Raw genomic sequence first — 21,388 nt, forward strand, 5'->3', positions numbered from 1 at the left:
AAGATTTTAAATGCATGCTAAACCCGGTTCCCTTTCCTGACATGGAATATAGATATGTATGAATGTGATTGCACTTGGTTTTAAATATTAGCATTTTCTTATCCTTATTCTCGAGTATATGCTAGCATTCACCCGATAACCCATCTTCATTATATCCCCACGCAATGCAGAAACCAGCCATACTACTCATACTCAGTGATTGGATTTGGAGACAGCTATGTGTCAGACAGAAGTAGTGAGATTCCATACTTCTGAATGCACCCTTTCTTGATATGGACTTCTTTATGTTATTTTTGTTTCTTGGACTTTGGTTTTGTCTATGGTCGGGGGCAAGTCCCGATCAGATGTTCTTTGTTTTTGGTTAGAGGCTTTGTGCGACTACCTTGGGCATAGGCGGTGTTGGTATTGGTGTCAATATTGGCACTGGCATTGGTATTGGGGCTGACACCTGTTGGATATTTGATTGGATTATTGGTTGGTTATGGTTATGGATTTTGTTATTATCTTTGAGTATTTATTGTTTTATCTTGATATATGTTCGAAATTCATCCGACATAGGTTTTAGGGTAGTTATGGTTGGGTATTGGGGGTGGTCTCCGATCACGGTTGGACTCAAGGCACCCGACACGACATAGCCCCGATTCGGGTCGTGTTAGATAGCTTAAGCGATAACCACTTTCGTGATCAGTAATTACGTAAGCGAAGCCGCTTTAGCGGCCAGTCATCACTTAAGCGCTAGCCACTTTTGGTACCACTTTAGTGGTAGCTGTTCAAGCGGAAACCGCTGCATATAACCTCTTTTTCTTGATTTTTTACTATTTTTTGACTTTCAGCTTTGAGTTTGGGCGATTTTTAGTGTTTTATCCATTATTTGAGCATGGATAAGCTCCAAAACATTAATTCCATTACTTTTAGTTGATTTCTATCATCAAATCACTCTTTAATCATGGTTTAAAAATGGAATTTTGAGGATTTACTAGTAAAGCTTAAAAATAGTTTTTCTTCAATTTGGTCCTCATTTTTAACTCGTGCTCGCATGGGTTTTAAAATGTAGACTCCTATAACCTTGGAAAATATATTTCTAGTATAAAATTTTACTTTTGTTCCTTTTATTTTTGAACGCATTTTTCATACCCGTTTTAGACCAGCTCAAATATGGGCAATATGGGATTATTAGCTTTTTTTTTAACATGTAGATATTATTTTTGAATATTGTAGTTGATTCTAAGGCTGTTTGTAAGAAAAAATCTCTATGTTGAAGCATTTTAGGCTTGGATTTTATCATCTTGAGGTATGCTATGGCTTAACTTCTTTCAGATTGAGTTAGATAGTTAATAAATAGTAAAGCATGCTATGGGTTAGGAAAAATAACTATGGAACTTACTTTACAAGAATATTATTACTGTTGTATGTCCATGTGGAGGGTTATATTTTATTTCTGTTGACTTGTGATATTTGATTTTGCGTGTTGCCAGTGTGGAGGTTTTATTTGACATCATTGGCCTTATTGATGCATTTAAATATCTTCATTCTAGATATAACGCCCATGAGGGGACTTGAATTATTATTTATAGGCCTTATTGAGCATTTATTGCCTTTATCATGATAGAAATGCCTGAGTTGGGGGTTGATATGATACTAATGATGTCTTACATGCATGTTTATTCCGATGGTGCCTAGTTAGAGTTGATTATTATGAATTGTGGATATATTGAGTTAATTTCTGGGTCACTTATATGTGTTGGATGGATTGGATATCTTCATATTGATTTGATTATGAGCATTATATCCTCATTGCATTCATGAGATACCGGTACCATCGAGAAACACTGTTTTGAAAAAAATGAGTTATTTTTTTATAAAACACTCTCCATGAACATGAGTCGGAGACGTCAGTTTAGATTTGATATATGAGATATGGTATATGGGTTGTGAACCCCTAATGGGTCCTATCTTGGGAGTTTCAATCTCGGTAGATGTATACATAAAGTTATGCGATGACTTTCACCATTCATCCCATCCTCATTGCATTTCATACATATTTTCATGATTTATTTATTTTTCCTAGATTATGTTTACTTCTGTGTATTTTTTATGTGTATATGTGTTGTTTTTATTTTAGTATTTATATTAGAATTATTAGTGGAGATAGTGTGAGCTACCATATAAAAACTTTTTTGGTTGCAGGTGACTTCCTCATAGTGTTATTTTACTTATATTATTTCATGATTTGCCCAGTCGGTCTATGATACCTACTGAGTATAAGTGAACCATATTCACTCCTACTGTGCTCATTCTGTATAGATCCGAGTACTAGTACTTGATTTTGTGCTTATCTGAGTGGTGATCGAGGTACTGGCATGTTTTAGGGTTTTCAGAGCTAACTCTGGACCTTCTCTTACTTGTTTTATATGTCTTCACTTTTTTTCAGAAATAAATTTTCATATTTTCAGTATTTTTGAGTTGTATTTACATGCTCTACACTTATGACTTCAGATTTTGGGGATTTCATGTTATTTCTTCTAGATTTCTGCTTTATTTACGTTTTTGAGTTGGTCTAACTTCGTTTTAAAAGTCTTATCTGTTTATTATTGTTACTTCATATGAATTTCTTTCTTTTTTGGGTGATTAACTTACTTATCAAGGTTGGGCTGCAATAAGTGCCATCAGGAAATGTTTTTGGGTTGTGACATCGAGATAAGGTGGGAGTGACTTTAATGGAAGATAAGATATAGGAAGTGAGGTTGAGATAATTCAGGTAAGTGATAAGGAGATGCATAGATGTCCCAGTGATGAGGTGCGAGAAGTTTGATATGGATAGATTAGGAAAGTGTAAAACCCATTAAATTTTGATCAATTTGTTTTTAATTTTCGCGTGTTTGTAATATCGATTTTGACTTGAATTATGTTTAGGGATGTTAAAAGGCTGATTTGGGAAATTTTTAAAATTTTTGGAAAGGGTTCAAGGTTACTTTGGAACTTTGAGGCAGTGAGCCTCTGTGTTATCGTCGTGTCACGGAGGTTACCCTCCGTTATATTGGCATGGCATGGAGGATAACCTCTACGATATTGGTGTGCCACCTCCACATCAAGGTGTAATTTTCATCCAGTCTTGTTTTTTCACTTAAGGGTGACGGGATTTTGGTCTTTTCACCTTTTCCATGACTTTTAAACATAAAATAGTCTTATTCCCACCAGTTTTCAAAGATGAAATCCTCCTATTTCACTCCCAAACAAAAAACCCAAGAACATTCAAGGATTTCACTGTGCATTCATCATCCGAGCTCCAAACTTCAAACTAATTACAAGTTTTTATGTTTTTCAGGCATTTATCTCTTCCCTAAACTAATTTTATACAAAAGAATGTGTTAAATTATTTTCCATATGGTTTAATTGTTAGGTTTTGAATATGGGTTGAGGGATTTGGAATGGTTGTTTCATGAATTGAATTTTCATGATTTTGAATTGGCTGTTTATGCTTTATTCTCATGATTTTGAACTAAATAAATGCATGGGTGTAGGAATTAGGATGGGGAACATGGGTTTCCCTAAATTTTATGGTTTAATGGTTTGGAATTGGATTTAACCTCAACCCAACTCGTGAAATTGGTGTTGAAACATGGTCATATACACAATCTACTTCAATTTTGAAACCTTGCATTGCATAAAAGGTTAATGGAATATAAATTGGTTTTGAAAGGCCTTAGAGGCCATGGATTGGTTTTAAATTGGAAACTTTAGAGTCAATTTGGCTAATTGCTTTTGGTATGGCATAATGGAATTGACTTGCAAGCTTAAATTTATTTGATATGACGATACCAATGGTAAATGCTCAATTAAAAGACTCATTGGTTGATGGATTGGAATGTGTGTAAATGATTTCAATTTGGCGTTAAAGGGATTCGTCTAGTTTGCTGTGGAAGGTGGAGGTCCCGAGGGTACCTATATTGGAAACTACATTTGCTAGCGTGGGGGTCTTTATGACCGTATCTATAGTTCACACATTATATATTTTTCTGAAATGGTTGGAGCCTCGGTGGATTTGGCCCTTCCTCATATTTCTACATTTCGTGGGGCTAACACGTACTAGGGCCCTTTCAGCAGGGAAAGCTAGACTCATATAGCCCACTGGTGCCCTTAGGACGGTTAGAGCTACACAGTCCAGGATAATAGTTTTAAATATCATGCTTAAACCTTATTTTCTATCCCGACATCTTATATATATGTATATACAATGTGTGCATAAAGTTTAGTTTGGTTTTGGATATGGCATTATTTTATACCTATCCTTAGTTACATGCCAGTGTTTATCCCACCGACCACCCTAGGACGCTACATTGTTTCATAATATATGGCTCGAAGATACTTCTTTTACCCTTGTGAATCTTAGGAGGATTAGATTGTTCCTCGAGTAGCTGTGAAGTGGTGAGCCTCCATGTTTCAAAAGGACTTATCATTTCCATATTCTTTTATTTTGAGTCAGTAATTTTAGATTCTTTTGGTCATGGTCGGGGGCATGTCCCGACCTGTTTGGTATTCTGGTTTAGAGGCTATTTTGTGGACAGATGTGGGTTGTTTGGTTATTGTTTTGATTCTTAGTTTCATTGAGTCATTCATTTATCTTCTTATTTCTTTTTAGTTGGCCTCCACGTTGTTCTTACTATTATTATTAGTGTGATCTTGACGTTGCGTAAGGGGATGATCTCCGATCCATGGTGGACTTAAGATTCTCGTCACGGCCAGACCCTAGTTTGGATCGTGACAGAAAGATAGATGGTGGATCAAAGAAATATTTGGAAGAGATGATTAGATAAGATATGACATGGTTTTGACATATCAAGGACATGACCTTTAGATAGAAAGGTGTGGCGATTGCGAATTAAGGTAGAAGGTTACGAGGTCGAGTGCATTTATGCTTGTTATTAGTACGAGTATTGTCTTTATTAATTAGTAGCCATAGTGTTGTGCCTGTAGTTTTGCTATTAGGACTCTTGTTGATATATATTATTTCAAGTAGATCGGTTGTTTTTTTTGTTCTTGGACTCTTGTTGATATATGTTGTTTTGGGTAGATCGCTTGTAATATTATTTTGTTGTATTATTATTAATTTACTATTCGTTGTTATGTTGCTCTTTTTTGTATTGTACCCCCTTTTATATCATTTTCAGGACTATATTTGTTCTTGAGGGTCTATTGAAAATAGCCTTTCTACCTCACATATGAGGTAGGAGTACGAACAACGTATATTCTACCCTCCAATAATTATACATTTTCTGTACACAGTTTATGTGTATAGAAACTGTATAGTTGTTGTATAAAATATAATTATGAACTGTATAAATGTGTATATAGAAACTATATAGTTGTTGTATAAACTAGTATCTAAATAATAATTGTAGCTAAAGGTTGTTAGAATGCATATAGAAACTGTATAATTATTGTATAGAATATTTTTTTAATATATGATATGTATAAAAACTGTATCATTGTTATATGAGTATGTATATGTATAAGATGTGCACTAAAACTATATCATCATTGTACAAAAATAATACTATCACGATTGTATTGTATTACATACATACATACATATGCACATATATACATACATACATACATATATATATATATATATATATATATATATATATATATATATATATATACACATATATATACATTTATATATAATTGTACCAATATAATATAATTAATCGACTATTTTTTTTAAAAAAATAGCAAATGATTCTTTTTAAAAGGAGAGTTGTAATAATTTTTTCTAAAAAAAGGCAGCCCCAAAAAAGTTAACTTGTAAAAACGATTGCAGTTGGAAAAAAAAGTAGAAGAAAAAAAACAGTGAAAACCAAAACAAAATAAGAATGAATGAACATCTACAATGCCTAAAATGTGGAAATTGTATTCATGGGCCATTTTTGTTGGGTTTTGTTTTGGGGGAAAAGACAAAAATGACACCTAAAACTAAAATAATATCACAAAAATAACACCCATAATTAAATACCCAATAAATAGTCACTCCCAAAATGAACCGTGTATTATTTCATCTTTTTCTCCTCCCTTTTCTCCATTACCTCTACTGCAAAATTCTTTCAATTTCTCGCCAAAGAAAGTAGACAGTGATCTGCTTGTTCACGTTTCTTGGCAACTTAATAGAAAAAAAGAGTTCTCTTTACCGTTCAGTCAAATGTAATTACTCCAATAAATAAATAGGAAGCTCTATTTTACTTGCTGTAAAAAGTAATAACCGATCTGCTTGTTCATGTTAATCCATCAAAATTGCTAGAAAAAAAGGTCTACTTCATGTTTCCTGTCCACAACACCAAAAAGAACAAACAAAAAATGAGAAAGTTTGCTTTTGCTTGCAGTAGAAGGTAGACATTGTTCTGCTAATCAACTTTGTCATCAACTTATATAGTGATCTTTTTCTGAAAAAGAAAATGGTAAGGACATTACAAGGTTGGAAATCGAATTCTCACCTATAAGAGAGTTCAGGCAACCAATCAGTGGAGCTATTATATTGGAACATTTGAAGTGTCGAGAAGGGAAAATAGACTGTAGAGTATAGCAGTGAATGTGCTATATGTACACAAAAACATGCACAGATTTCTGTCCATCCATTTAAAAAGGTGTATGAATGTTCTATATGTACTGTATCAATTTGGTCTAGCTACTGTATATGCTTGCACAGATTTTCTCCGTAAAAGGTGTATTTACGTGGTGTATATACGGTATAATATAGTATAAAAATGTATTAATCTAGTATAAAAGAGTATATAGGTTCCCCTTCTCTCTTGTTATAAAAATGTATTAATGTGATATAAAAGAGTAGCAATTGGGTATAGGGATCCCCTCTCTCTTTTTTTAAAAGTGTATCAATGTAGTATAAAAGTGTATCAATGTGGTATAAAAGTGTATCAATTGGGTATAAAGACTGCATACGACCGACTGACTTCAATTGTTATAAATTGGGTCAAATGGCTAAAAGAGGAAAATAAATTGGGTCGACTGGCTCCAATTGTCCACATTTTTAAATTGTGGGTTATTTCTTTTTTATAGTGGCTAGCCCATGTCCTTTCCCTTTTTGTTTGTTTGGCCGAGAGACCATATTTGTCGTTTTCCCAAGGGAAAGTACAGAAATGGCCATTCGGTCAAAATTAATTCCACGAAAATGACCATGAAATTTAAATTTCATTTTCTAGCCATTCAATTTGCTGGCTTGTTATATACAGTTTCTATACATATCTTATACATATAAGTATTCTATACGAAAATTATATAGTTTTGATACATAATTTATACAATAATTGTACATTTTTTTTACACATTTTATACAATAATTATATAATTTTTATACATTTTTGATACATTTTTTTTTATATATGTTTTATACATGTACATATTTGATAGAACTATATAATTTCTATACATATATCTTATATAGATATATATTCTATATAACAATTATATCATTTTTATAAAATTATATTTAATTATTATTTTTAAACAACAAAAGAAAAGTAGAATATTTTTCAATTAAAAAATTTATAGCAAAAAAGAACTGAAATGTTTTTAGAAAAGGGCCGAATGACCCAAGTTGGAAAAAGTTGCTTTATTTTTTTTAAGAATTATATCAGTATTGTATATGGACTGTATCAATATGGTATATGAACTTTATCTGAACTACATGAGCCAAAATGACCCAAATTAGGAAAAATGCAAAAAATAATTTAATCGGTTGACTATTTTTTGGCAAAATATCAAATACTGGTCATTTATTTTTAAAATGACCAGTGGCTATCCTTTTTCCAATTATTAAAGTTTCATGATTCACGAGAAGACCAGGAAATTCATGGATGACCCCAAAAGTGGGTGGCTTTGAATTTTTGACCTCAATAAGAAAAATCTTTAAAGTCTAGCCTTCCTTCTTTTTTATGTATAGTACAATTACATTTTTACCCCTCTACACCTCAAATATTTTTAAACTTTTCATTCTCATTTGTCTATCAACTTCTATTTTAATTTTATTTTTATCCTTTTTACCTTAAACTTTTATTTTATTTTCTTCTATTAATTCATTTGTCTCTACTTTTATTTTTCTTTTACTTTGTTTCTCATTTTTTTCCTCAACATTATTTATTTCTTCATTTCTCTCTCTTTTTTATTTTCTTTGTTTAATTTTTTTTCAACTTCTATTATATTTTGCTAATAAATAAAAAGTTAGATAATCCGTAAAGAGATCTTCTTATTTTGAAATAAAAGCAAATTTAAGGGTATGACGTTGTTAGGAAGTCCTTTGGGATAAGTCTTGCCTCTAAGGTACAAATTATAGAATAACTCATAAATCAAGACATAATGTGGTAGTGTCAAGTCTTGTTTGTGGAGCATAACTTGCTGTTTGAAAACCTTTGAGTTAGGTCTTGCTCTAAGACAAGAGTTATAGAACATCTCATAGATCAAAAAATAATATGGTAGTGTCAACGCTCGTCCATTGGGTATGACTTGTGCTTTTGGGAGGTTCTTGGGCTAAGTCTTGTCTTAGAGATTAGACTACTAGAGCATCACATAAATCAAGACACAATATGATAGAGTTAACTATTGTTAATGGACGTAACTTGTTGGCTAAGTCTTCCTTGTAAGGCAAGAGTTATATAATATCTCATAAATCAAGACACGATGTGGTAGTGTCAACTCTTGCCCCCATGGGGCATAACTTGTTGTTTAAAAGTCCTTGAACAAATTCGTGCCTCTAAGGCAAGAGTTATAGAAAATTTCATAAATCAAGACATAATGTGGTAGTGTCAACTCTTACCCATGGGGTATAACTTATTATTTGAAAGTCCTTGATTTATAAAACATCTCACAAAATAAGACATAATGTGATAGTGTCAAATCTTGCTCATGGAGCGTAGCTTGTTGTCTAGAAGTCCTTGGGCTAAGTATTGTCTCTAAGACAAGAGTTATAAAACATCTCATAAATCAAAACATAATTTGATCATAGTATCAAGTCTTACCCATGAGGCGTAACTTGTTATTTGAAAGTCCTTGGATTAAATCTTGCCTCTAAGACAAGAGTTATAGAATATCTCATGAATTAAAACACAATATGGTAATTTCAACTCTTGTCCATAGGGCACAACTTGTTGCTTGAATGCCCTTGGTCTAAGTCTTGTCTCTAAGGGAAGGGTTATAAAGCATCTCATAAATCAATACACAATATAGTGGTGTCAACTCTTGCCCATAGGGCATAACTTATTGTTTGATAGTCCTTGGGTTGAGTTGTACCTCTAAGACAAGAGTTATAGAGCATTTCATAAGTAAAAAACACAATGTGTTAGTGTTGACTCTTGCCCAATGCACGTAACTTGTTTGAAAATTCTTGGAATAAGTCGTACACCTAAGTCAATCATTGTAGAACATCTCATAAATGAAGACATAACGTGGTAGTGTCAACTCTTGTTCGTGGGGCATAATTTATTGTTTGAAAGTCATTGAGCTAAGTCTTGCCTCTAAGGTAAGAGTTGTAGAATATCTCATAATTGAAGACATAACGTGATAGTGTCAACTCTTGCCTATAGGGCATAATTTATTGTTTGAAAGTCCTTGAGCTAAGTCTTGCCTCTAAGACAAGAGTTGTAGAGCATCTCATAAATGAAGACATAACGTGGCAGTATCAACTCTTGTCCGTGGGGCATAATTTATTGTTTGAAAGTCCTTGAGCTAAGTCTTGCCTCTAAGGCAAGAGTTGTAGAATATCTCATAAATCAAAACATAATATGGTAGAGTTAACTCTTACCCGTGGGGTATAATTTGTTGTTTGAAAGTCCTTGATCTAAGTCTTGCCTTTAATGTAAGAGTTATAGAGTATCTCATAAATCAAAACATAATGATAGTGTCAACTCTTATCCATAAAACGTAACTTCTTGTTTGAAAGTCATAAATCTTGTCTTTACAATGTGGTAGTGTCAACTCTTGCTCATGGTGTGTAACTTGATTGGAAAAAATCAAAGAAAAAAATAATAAAAATTGCGAAAAAAGAAGAAAAATATTTTTAAAAAAAATCAAAGAAAATAAAATAAAAATAAAGAAAATATAGAAGCTGAGAGAAGAAAAGGAACAAAAATAAAGGTTGAGAAAAAACAAAAAAAGAGACAAAACAAAAATCCAGATTAAGAAAAATTAAAAAAGAAAAAAAGAGAAAAAAATAAAAAAATGAAAAGGAGAAAAATTTAAAAAGAATATAAAAGTTGAGAGGAGAAAAGGAAAAAAAAGTAAGGGCTGAGAAAAACTAAAAATAAAAAAATAAAAATCAAAGTAAAATAAAATAAAAAAGAGAATTTTTGTAAAAAAAAAAATAGAAGTTGAGAGGAGAAAAAGGAAAAACATTAAGGATTGAGAAACTTAAAAAAAAAAAAAAAAAGAGGGGTAAAAGAAAAGATAAAAATTAAAGTAAAAGAAAAAAGAAAAAAAGAAAAATTTGAAAGATAAATAAGTATGAAGTTGTTTAGAACTATTTGAGATACTCGGGACAAATAAATAATTATGCTATATAAAAAAATTAGAGACCAGTTTTGTAAGATCATCTTATAATAGACAAAAAAACAAAATCACTCATTATAAGGGTATTTTTGTAGTTTATCTCGAGAAAACTACTAAAATATCACAGTTTAATTGAATCGTAATAAATACTCGGTTCCTTAAATTGATTGCCAGCTTGTTCGTTCTAACGTGTACTAACATGTCACATACCCAATATACTTTTTCTTTTAAAATTTACTTCTTTAAAAATATTCCTATTCCAGTCTGATCTATAATCTATATCTAGACTATTTTAAAAGTGTGAAGTACCTTAGAAATAGTGTTTGAACGTTTTGCCCTTCATTAAAAGTTTTTACTTTAGATAAAATCATCTTTTCACTATTTTTCATAATATATAAGAGTTGAAAATTAATTAAATATATTTATGATAAAATCTTTCCTTATTAGAAGTCATCAGAATTAATGAAAACTAATTCTTTTTCCATTAGTTTAAGAATTCTAAATCAACTAAATTTAATTTTAAGAAGATTTAAAAAAATTAAGAATAAATATAAAAACGTTAGATAAAATCTCCTCAATGGATAAAATCATTTAATTTTAAATAATCAAACGTTACACGTGCGAGACACGTGAGGCTAAACTAGTTAAAAGTGTGAAGGGCTTCATTCAAAGTCTTTGCTTTAGACAAAATCGTCTTTTCACTATTTTACTAATATTTAAGAGCTAAAAATTAATTAAATATATTTATGGTAAATCCTTCCTTATTATCGTCTTTTCACTATTTTCTAAAATTTAGAGTTAAAAATTAATTAAATATGTTTATGGTAAAACTTTTCCTTATTAGAAGTATTCAGAATTAATGACAACTAGATACATTTTTTCATTAGTTTAAGAACTCTAATTCAATAAATTTAATTTTAAGAAGATTTAAAAAATATAAAATAAATATAAAAGCGTTACAATAAGAAAAGTTTAAGAAGTAACAAATTTTTAAAAGTTTTAAGTATGTAATACGAATTTAGTTTATAATTTTGTAAAGATTTAACTTTAAAATAAAGAAAGATTTTAAATATTAAAAAAAAAGAGAAAAATAATCATTCTACAAATATGATATAAATTGATGTGTCTCTCTTAGTCTCTAGCATCTGCAATGGAAAGAGCTACTGCATGAAAAATGCAAAAGATGATGATTCACAACCACTTAAAACTTTTGGTGGTAAAATATACACGCGCTTACACTAAAATTCATGTTTATGTTTACATTATTATGTTAAAGTGTAAAAGATCTTTAAAAAGTGATATGAACTTTTGCACTTTATTAAAAATCATCGCAACAGATAAAATTATTTAATTTTAAATAATTTAATGTTACTCGTGTGAGGCATGTGCGGTTAAACTAGTATATTAATAGTGTGGCCTTAGAAATGTTTTAAATTACAAAGCAAAAATGGTATTGTTTATAATATTTTAATTAAAAAGTTCTAAAATATATGGTAAGTTTTAAAAAATAAAGACTCCAAAAATATATGGTCACAATAAATATATATAGTAAGAATTATTAGAAAAGTTAATAATTAAGAAGTCCTAAAATATATGATAAGAGGAGGAGGAAAAATTGAAAAAGTACACATTTTTCTTTTTAACTAAAAAACAAAGGGAGTACACAAGTAAATTTTAATTATTATAAAAAATTATCGAATGTTAGTACATGCCACGTTTATTTTATATATGTTTAGGACTTTTCTCTCTCTCTTTTTTTTTTTTTAAATACCAAAATTGATTTTACGACCTCTTTTTTTTCCCGAAGTTGGTTTAGAATTATTTTTTAAAAGAAGTCAATATTTTATATTATTTAGGTTTTAAATTAATTAAGGTCCTTATTTAATTTAGCCTTTTTTTTTGTTTGCATAAAAATTTTACCTACGTGAAGGAGGAGGAGGGAGGGAGCAATAAAACTTAAATATTATAATAATAATAATAATAATAATAATAATAATAATAATAATAATAATAATGATGATGATGATGTTATTATATTACTATTATTTATTCGTTGAATGATTATATACGATTTGCATCGTTTAATTGAATTTTTTTAAAAGAAATGATTTATGTTGTGTAGGTGATTTCTTCTGTTAAATAACATAATTTAGGGTTGCAATTCTAAAGATGCCATATTTATTACCGAGAGTTTAGTAAATGAAATATTTATACTTTCTTTTCTATATGAAAACATGAAATTCAAACTCACGTGACAAGCCAATGTCATGAAAAAGTAACTAATGAAATACAATATTTAGAAGCTTATTTACCTCATAATTTAGATAAAAAATAAATTGTGGTGCGGGGCTCTTGGGTGAAACGGGTGATATTTAGTAGGTAAATTAACACCTCAGGTCATGATATATGTTCACGTATGTATTTAACTTATCCTTAAATTAGAGTATTATATATATCACTATACTAACATTAAATTTACACGAATATATAACGTTAAATTAAGAGTTCTTACTTTTTTGTATTGATTTTTTTTTTTAATTAAAATATATGTACCATTAAAGATGTGTTATTAGCAATTCAAGTTGATAGTAATAACTTAGGATAAACCTGCAATGCGCAACAAGGAAAAGAGATATTGGATGATAAATGCAAAAATGGCGTTCCATTAAGTATTTGAAACTTCTGGTGGTAAAATATGTATGTACTTACTGTAGACAATGAAATTTTATTAAATTAAAATTCATACAAGATTTGAATTATATTAAATTCAAAATACACTAGTCCCAAATAAATATTACGGATTAATATAATTAAATTAATTATTTAAGTCCAAATATGTATGGATTTAATTAAAGACCAATCTTTATTGGGTTAGTCCATTAATTAGGGCTACAAATAATGAGCCCACTTTACTAAGTCCAAGATATTGTCATATTCTAGAGGCCCAAATAAGCACCACGTGTGAAATGACGTGGCATGCCAAGTCAAGTGAAGGAGCCAATAGGATCATGCCACATGTCAAAATGATGCAGCAGGCCTAATGAAATCAAATCCCATAAAAGGCGCCACGTCATTTGAATTTGACTTGTCAAAGGAAGTCCATCTTCATCATGACTCTTTCCTTTCCACAACTATAAATAGAGGTCTCATAATTCAGAAAAGAGACCCCAGAACTCTAACAAGAAGCAAGAGAAAGCTCGTGGATCAAACGCCGCAATTTCTCTAAAAAGCTCAAGCATTCAAATCAAGTTCATCAAAATTCAAGATCAAGACCACAATATTCAAGAACAAGCTCAAAAGCTCTTGAATTCAAGCACAAGTCAAGATCAAGTCCCTCAAGTCCGCAAGTCAAGTTCAAATTCAAGATTAAGCTTTAGGCCCTTGAATTTATATTTGAAAAGGTGAATCAGAGGATTCATAGAGATTGTAACACTCACATTGAAATTAATAAATTAATTGTTGCAATATATTTTTCTTGTCTCGAATTATTTATTTTTGATCTCAAAAATTTTACTGTCCAACAAATTTTTGCACACCCAGTGGGACAATCTCTACCTCTCATCTCAACTTTTCCAACTACAAAGTTCAACAATACTAAAATGACTTTCAAGAAGGTCAACTCTCAATCAACTACTTCCAAGGCTGCTGATTCAAAGTTCTTTGCTGAAGTAGAAAGCATCCTTGGTGTTACTTTCGGAAGCTTAGGAGCTGTCACAAGGAGCAAAGCAGGCTTGCTAGGACAACAAACACATGCAGTGTCGTCCGCGCCAACTTTAATTTTTGGATCTTCAACCCCAAAAGGAACGAAGTCCAATGTAAGTGCTTCAGAAGGAGGAAGCAATGTGGGAGAATCGCTTAAGAAGACTCTAGCTCTACTTGAGCATTCTGTTACAAATACTCTGGCACAAAGAGTGATGTTCGTTCAATAAATGCGTTATCTCCGACTACACCGCATGAGTTAAACACTTCAAAGATCAACTTGTGCGATAATCTGTGCTACTCTCCAACATCTCCAGTGATTATACAAGTGATGGTAACTAATTCCTCGTCTATGGAGGAGTAACTTGTGAATCTGGCAAAGGTAATTGATGGCCTAACCAAATATGTTAGAATCAAAATGCTCGAATTGATAAGATACTGGACAGGGTGAAAGGTCTGATAGACGGAGAGTCTAGCCATGCACCTGGAAAATCTCCAGAGGTTTATGAGACAAAATCCTGTAAAACAAACACCACCAACTAAAAAAGTGTAAGTTTCTTCTGAGGGAATGATCCCGATTGGGCAATTGAGGGAATTCATTGAAGGGACCCTCAAAGATAAGTATGATGTTGTCACCAAATCTTCTCTTGCGTATGCCAAACCTTACACTGCAAGGATAGATAGCCTCAAAATGCCTGTGGGCTATCAACCCCTAATTTTCAACAATTTGAGGGCAAAAGTAACCCAAAACAGCATGTCGTACACTTTGTTGAGACATGTAATAATTCTAGAACTTACGGGACTATATTGTCAAACAGTTTGTTCATTCCCTAAAGGGAAACGCCTTTGATTAGTATACAAATCCCGAGTCTAACTCCATCAATAGTTGGGAGCAATTAGAACATGAGTTCCTGAATAGCTTCTACAACACAAGGCGTACGATGAGCATGATAGATCTCACAAATACTCGGCAAACAAAGGACGAGTCAGTTATCGACTTTATCAATCGATGGAGAAATGCGAGCCTAAACTGCAAAGACAGGCCCAGTGAAGATTCTGTAATAGAGATGTGCGTCCAAGGAATGCACTGGGAGCTTCTCTACATCTTGAAAGACATTAAGCCTAAATACTTTGAAGATCTAGCTACCCGTGCTCACGAAATGGAGTTGAGCATGTCTTCTGCTAAAAAGAGGGCAACGCCTATTCATGAACCTCGAAGGGGAAAGGATAAGCAGAAACCCAAAAGATTGGGCAAGTTTATCCCTAAAAATGAAAACAAAGAGTCCATAAATATTGATGTGTCTCCTGTAAAGGTCACCACAAAGGTAAGAAAGAAGCAAAGTGTGAAGACGACTTCTGGAGCACGTCTGAATTAGAAAACTTTAAAGGAGATTTAAGAAAAAGAATATCCCTTTCTTGATTCTGATGTTTCTGAATTTTTGATGAACTCCTTGAGTATAAGTTCATTGAACTCCCAGAGATGAAGTTTCCCAATGAAGCAGGATGGACCAATGACCCTAATTATTGTATATATCATAGGCTCGTAAGTTAGCCTCTGGAAAAGTATTTTGTCTTTAAAGATAAATTCATGCAACTAGCAAAAGAGAAGAAAATCTTCTTCGACGATGAGACAACCAATTCTCATCAAATCTCTATTACTTTTGGCTCGCTCGACCCAGTCTAAATATGTGTCGAAGAGCATAATGAGAAAATATTAGAGCCTGATAGATCTTCAGTTGACGAAGGCAATGATGAAGGTTGGACTCTAGTGACGAGGCGCAAACGCAGGAGGATGAGTCTACGAAAGGAGTCGTTCGAGTATCCAACCAGAAGGAGAATGGTAAAAAAACCAAGGAAACAGAAGTTGGTTGAATTCCCAAAGAAGAAGAGGATTACGGAGCTTCACCACCAAAAACCTCGGCGTCTGGTGACTATAGAGAAATTCTTACCGAGTTGGTTTCGTGTAAAGACTACCCAAGTCAACCTTGAGGCATCTTGTTTTAATACCGCCAAAGAGGGGGCAAAGGGTGAGAATCTACCCATGAAAGTTCCTTCACCTTCCGAAAAGCTTGTTGAAACTTTTGGCGAAAAGGCACATGTGTGTGATACAAAAATCACATTAAAAAATAGCGACCTTCTGCTTGGTGAGGCCCTACATAATGTCCCTTATACATGGTGGGTCAAATTCTAGGAAAGAAGATCAATAAAATCTTAATAGATGAGGGATCTGGAGTCAACATCTTGCCTATCCGCACGATGAAGGAACTTGGCATCGCTACTAGAGAACTAGATGAAAGCCGTATAATGATCCAAGGCCTCAACCAAGGGGACCAGAAGGCCATGGAATGTGTCAAGTTGGGGATTCGTATGGATGATTTTCAATCAAACCCATTGATGCATGTGATCGATTCCAAAACTTCATACAATGTATTGCTTGGTAGGCCTTGGGTGCACGGGAACAAAATTATCTCATCATCTTACTATCAATGCTTAAAGTACCTTGAAGGCAGAGTGGAAAGAAAGATAGTTGCCGATGACAAGCCATTCACTGAAGCTGAGTCACATTTTGCCGATGCAAAATTCTACTTAAAGAATCATATTGTGGATGAGAAAAGGGTTGAAGATGTCACCAAGATCAAGTGTGACGATCTTGCATCTAAGAAGGTTGCGGTGATTGTCAAAAAAGTCGCCACCAAGAAGCCTCTCTTCACTTCAAATAAAGAAAGTGTCGCTCCTACCAAAAAGAAGGCAATACTCCGTTAATACTTCAAACCTAGTCTTCAAGTATGTAAATATTCTTATTAGTCTTAAAGTAGGGGACAATTTGTAGACAGTGAAATTTTATTAAATTAAAATTCATACAAAATTTGAATTATATTAAATTCAAAATATACTAGTCCTAAATAAATATTTCGGATTAATATAATTAAATTAATTATTTAAGTCCAAATATGTTTGGATTTAATTAAAGTCCAATCTTTATTGGGTTAGCCCATTAATTTGGGCTACAAATAATGAGTCCACTTTACTAAGTCCAAGATATTGTCATATTCTAGAGGCCCAAATAAGCACCACGTGTGAAATGACATGGCATGGTAAGTCAAGTGAAGGAGTCAATAGGACCATACCATATATCAAAATGATGCAGCAGACCCAATGAAATCAAAGCCCATAAAAGGCGCCACGTCACTTAAATTTGACTAGTCAAAGGAAGTCCATCTTTATCATGACTCTTCCCTTTCCACAACTATAAATAGGGGTCTCATAATTCAGAAAAGAGACCCCAGAACTCTAACAAGAAGCAAGAGAAAGCTCGTGGATCAAACGCCGCAATTTCTCTAAAAAGCTCAAGAATTCAAATCAAGTTCATCAAAATTCAAGATCAAGACCACAATATTCAAGAACAAGCTCAAAAGCTCTTGAATTCAAGAACAAGTCAAGATCAAGTCCCTCAAGTCCGCAAATCAAGTTCAAATTCAAGATTAAGCTTTAGGCCCTTGAATTTATATTTGAAAAGGCGAATCAGAGGATTCATAGAGATTGTAACACTCACATTGAAATCAATAAATTGATTGTTGCAATATTTTCTTGTCTCGATTATTTATTTTCAGCCTCGATAATTTTATTGTCCAACAGCTTACAATAAAATATATGTTATGTTTACATTATTATATTAAAGCGTGAAGGATCTTTAAGAAGTGATTTGAACTTTTTTGCACTTCATTAAAAAACAAAATAAACAAAATCATCTAATTTTAAATAATAAAAAAATTACACGTGTAAAACATGTACGGTTAAACTAGTAACTAAAAAAATGTCAAGAAAAGAATCATGTCGAGTGAACAATTATAAAAAAATGTCAAGAAAAGTATCATGTCGAGTGAACAATTATAACCCAATTTTTAGTCCCGTCTATTAGCCTCTATACACGATTTAAGTGGTTGAAAAAAAAAATTATTAGCCTCTATAGAATGTTAAGTGGAATGCACAGGAATTCCACGAGATGAAGTGTTACTATCTTATCTCAACAACATAACAATAATAATACACTTAGTGTAATTTCACAAAAAAATTTGAAGAGGGTAGTGTGTATGCGTATCAAGTGACAGATCCAAAATTTTGTGGTTATGGGTGCTTCAGGGAGGTTCGAACACATATTGATGCTTAAAGCTTTAAGGTTCCGTCTGAAAATCAAAACACTCAGTTATATTATTGACTTCCTATGTGCTTTTTTGACTATTATACCAATTTTTATATATTTCTTATATAGTAATACCTTATATGCGTCAAATTTAACGGGTATCGGAGCATCACAGAAAAACACCTAGGTCCGCCCCGTGCGTATCTTAGATTTCATGAGCACCACAAAAAAGCACCTAGGTCCGCCCCGGGCGTATCATAGATTTCATGAGTTGATTTTAAAACGTGTATGATCTTCAATAAGCTTTCATAGTTATTATGATTTCATGCTATGGTTGGGTGCATAATATGATTTTATAGTTTGATCGGATCATATAGTGCTTTAGGTGCTAATGATGTGTAATTGGGGCGCGACATGAACAACTTTAGGACTTCACTTTACTTTGTGCTTTGCATTGAGTGTCACGCCTCTTAAATATCCAAATTCCCAACCAATTTTTTGTGCTTTGTTTTTTCGAAGCTTCGTACAATGCATATACTTCAAACTCTTAGCAAGTATTTTTACTAACATGTGGTCGTGTTCGAATAACTTTCGTGCTCTCTTATCGGCTCGTATCGTATGTTAATTAGCGTTTCATTACTTACCAAGTAGACTTCAAAACTTTGGAGAAAAATTCTTGGAATATAGTTGGACTTTACATAAAGTTCACATTTTCTACTACCGTAACGTTTAACAATTGATTATTGCAAAAGTTTAATTTATTCGAGGATACATTACTTATTGATTTCGTGAACTTTGGGTTGAAATTCATGACTTGAGTTAATAATATTTGAAGAAGAAATTAGAAGAAGGCTATTAAAGAAGTTGAATCTAAACTTGAAATTTGAAGGTTTTAATTACAATCTTAAAACGGAGGAAAAAGAGTGATAAATTTCTGACTTTTCTTTTACTACCTTTAATGTATTCAAAACACACAAAAATGATACGCTAAAAGTGATATCAAAACAATACAATTAAACTTAAATTTTACACACAAAAAATTCTCAAAGTCGATCGAGATTCATCTACGAACTTTAAACCACCACAAAATAACAAACTAAAAAGAAATATTACGATAATATAATTAAACCTAACTTTTACCTAAAAAATTTTCAAAGCCGACCCACATTCATCTAGCATCTGTAAATTAAAATAAAACAATAAGATAATAAAGATATCAAAATAATACAATTAACCTAACTTTTACACAAGAAATTCTTCAAAGCCAACCGAAATTCATCTACGACCTATAAACTATGAAAAGAAATATAATAATGATCACAAAGCTTTGATTTTGATCCAACTAATTCTTGTCTGAGCAAAAATTTTAATCCTAAAGAATGATTTTGAATTAAAACAAAGAAGATATATATATATATATATATATATATATGTATATATATATATATATATATATAACACATGTTGAATTCTATTATGCTGACAAAAACAGTGAAGAAGTTGAGGGTTGGAAAATCAAGTATCCACCAATCTAGACATGCAATCGAATCAAGTTAGATGAGCATCAATCATATTCTTCCAATAGGCAAACCGGTTTGTTCTCTAGTTTAACATACATCTCAATATTTATAAAAGTATTTCTTTAATTAATTTTCCTACCATATATTTTAGGAGTCACATACATTTTAGGAAGTCTAGTAGAAAGGAAATATTAATAAATTCTCCTTCCATATATTTTAAGAGTCTCATATATTTTAGGAAGTCTAGTTAATATAATAAAAAATAATTAAATAATAAATTAAAAAATAGCGAAAAGACAGTTTTGTCTAAAGAAGAATCTTTTAATGAAGCGTAAAAAGTTCAAATCACTTTTCTAAGAGTCTTCACACTTTTAATACATATTATATATATATATATATATATATATATATATATATATATATTATAACTGATATGTCTTTTTTATTTGTTAAGAAGGAATAATACATAAATGTTTCTACTTACTTATAAAAGAATAGGGGCCAATAAAATTGTGCAAAGGGGAGCAGGTCAACATGTCTGCTTTGACACAGTTTCATTGGTCATTCCTTTGCCTACCTTTTATTTTTTCTTTGTTTTATTTTGTTTATCTTACTTTTCTTCATAATTTATTATATATTTTAAAAAAATTATGTAAGAAGTACTATAAAGCACAATAATTAACGACTTAAAATATTAAAAAGACATAAAATTTTGTTGACTCTCGAAAATATATTAATGCCACTTAAATTGGGATATGAGGAAAAATATTATAAATCACAATAACTAACAACTTAAAATATTTAAAAAAATCAATTGACTGATGAAATTGTATCAATACCACAAAAGTTGGGATAAGGTAGAACATATATTATTTAAAAATTATGTAAAAAAGTATTATAAATTATAATAAACAATAATTTAAAATACTTGAAAACATATAAAAAAATATGATTAACTATTTTGTAAGACTCCGCAAAATTTCTAGCTTAAATCAGTCCTTTAAGCTTGTTAAGGGGTCCCAGACTTAAAAAATTCTAGCTAAGTATTTAGACTTAGTTTATTTTTTAGCATTTGAAAGTTGGAAATCTCATTTCGCCACATTAGTATCTTTTAAATGTCTATGTTTTAGTTAATTCATGATCAGGAAGGTCAATAGGTGTTCCCGAACAAGTTTTGAATTTTTCGAACTTCGTTTGAAGCTCCTTTGAAATCCTAAAATAGTGAACCAATGCGATCTTGGCACGCCAGTCTCTTATCGCATTGGTTAATATTTTTCCCAGCTACCAGCCTCAAATTTTAGTGCGTCGGCGTGATCTTGGTGCGACGCGTCAACTATCGCATCGGTTCCATCGACGCGCCGCGTCGACCTGTGCATCGGTAACTCAGTTTTAGTTATTAAAAGACCGCATTCTTGGGGGTATTTGGGTCTTTTTCCCCCAACCCTCAGTCCCCAAAATACTAAATTTAATACCC

The sequence above is a fragment of the Capsicum annuum genome, chromosome 10, assembly GCF_002878395.1.
Source record: "Capsicum annuum cultivar UCD-10X-F1 chromosome 10, UCD10Xv1.1, whole genome shotgun sequence".
NCBI classification, from domain to species: Eukaryota; Viridiplantae; Streptophyta; class Magnoliopsida; order Solanales; family Solanaceae; genus Capsicum; species Capsicum annuum.